A 2,500-nucleotide genomic window follows, 5' to 3' on the forward strand; every position below is an offset into this window, starting at 1 on the left:
GAGTTTGTGTGTTGTGTGTGCAGATATATATTTTATATTCTATTTATATAATATTATGTATATTTATATATATATATATATATATATAAATATATATATATGTTATCTGTATATATGTATATATATATTTCTATACATACATATAATATTATATTTATATATATATATATATATAATATATATATATATATATATATATATATTTATATATAGATATATATACAATTATATATTTATATCTATATTATATATATATATATTATTATATATATATTTTATATTTTATATAGATAGATATATCATTTTGATATATATATATATATATATGGATAGGTATATATGGATATCTGTATTATATAAATATATAGATATATATATATATATATAGATATAAAAATATAATATATACAATTATAAATATATGTACCACACTCAATCACCAATCACAATCCTCACACACTACCACACTCACACTCTCTCACTTCACTAACTCTCACACTCACTCACACACAGCACTCTGCACACACAACACTAACCCCCACCCCCCCCCCCCCACCCCTCAGCCCCGCCCCCCCCCCCCCCCCCCCTCCCCCCCACCCCCCTCACAATCACTCACTCACACACACACAACTCAAACAAACTAACAAACTCTCTACGACAAACACCTAGTCACTACAACGTCTAAATCTCTAACAACACACCCTCCTCCCTAAAAACCAACAATCGACACTCACACACACACACACACACTAATCAACACCACACACACACACACCTATACACAAAACACACACATCACACAAACGACAACACTCAAGCACACACATCAGCTCACACACCGACCTACAGCCATACTCACACACACACACACCCACACACCCACCCACACTCCCACTCACATAACAAACACACACACACACACACACACTCACCACTAAAACACACACAAACACATATCACGACTCCTCACACAGCCCCACCCCCCCACCCCCCCGCCCGCCCCCCCCCCCCCCTATCTCTAACAATCACAATCTAACAGCTCAAGAAATAACTCTCACACAATCTCACCATCAACTCACTAACCAAACAATCACAAACAAAAAACTCACAATCAACACAGCATCTCACAGTCACAAACCTCTCACTCACACAAACACACACACATCAAACACACTCACTCACCACTCAGACTCACACAAACACACGACACACTCAACACCCACTCTCACTCAAGGTCACACAGATATAGAGTATAGAGGAGAGAGAGTTATAGTATATATTTGTTGAGATAAGATGATAGCGATATATATAGAGAGAGAGCGATCGAGCGAGATAGAGAGATAAAACACACCAATCCAACACGTGAATATAGTCTCTATCACTCTCTCATCTCACACTCACACTCATCTATCAAACATCACTATCTATCTAACTAATCACTAACAACTCTAAATAACACTAAGTGAGAGTGTGTGTGTGTGAGTGTGAGAGTGAGTGTGTGTGTATAAAGACAGAAAGTAACACATGAGATAGAAGCGAGAGACAGCGACACTCGGAGCGATCGAGAGAGAGTCGTATGGGTATAAATCTAGCTACTCACGATAATACCCGATAGATAGATAGAAAGACAGATGATTAAATAATGTATGATTTGAATTCTTTATTTATTGCCACTAGTAATGAAAATATTGGAAAAATGGAATTGTAAACCACGTAAAACACGAAAACAACAAAAGAACACAGCAGACTTTTTTTGAAAATACTCATGCTCTAACAATAAAATACGTACAATGCAACAGATTCTTGTATAAAACAACAGTGTAATAAGCCATGTACAAAAAACAGCATACTTTTCTGATAATACACATTTAAATACAATATAGAATACAGAATACAAAATACAAAAATACAAAACAATATAGAATTTAGAATACAAAATAGAGCATTCCTTGCCATAATATGCACTTGGCTTCCTTATCTTATGTAACGAATTACGCAACACGTAGCAACGTCTTACACTAAACAAACCTCTGCATGATTAAACAACATAGACTATTTTCAAGTGGGTTCAAGGAACAAAGATACGAAGGAACCTTTCCTAGTACATATTTTCTTTGTTATATTGTTTTACGAGTGTATGTTGGTTTCCTTTTAGTGTTTTGAATTAGAGAAAATAGAGATTTTCCGATTAGCATGTTATTCTAGAGTGAATGTCGATGTCCTTCTAATGTTTTAAAGTAATAAAAAAAAGGCTAATTGTGTATATGTGGGAATATACAAGGAAGTCTACATTCGTGATAGTGTACTCGTGATATATTTGGCAGTACAGTGAATAAAATCATATCCTTTTCTGATACAATATGCGTGTCTTGGCTGTTCCTGTGGATACAGGTTTTTGTTGAATTTCTTCCGGCCTAGGACGTAAAAGTTTCCGTATCAAAAGACTGGTAAACAAATCTGACCAACTCAGATCAGAGCTGATTACATGTCACACACATAC

This window comes from Penaeus japonicus, unplaced genomic scaffold, assembly GCF_977035675.1.
Source record: "Penaeus japonicus unplaced genomic scaffold, GWHDUDI00000001_assembly GWHDUDI00000016, whole genome shotgun sequence".
NCBI classification, from domain to species: domain Eukaryota; kingdom Metazoa; phylum Arthropoda; class Malacostraca; order Decapoda; family Penaeidae; genus Penaeus; species Penaeus japonicus.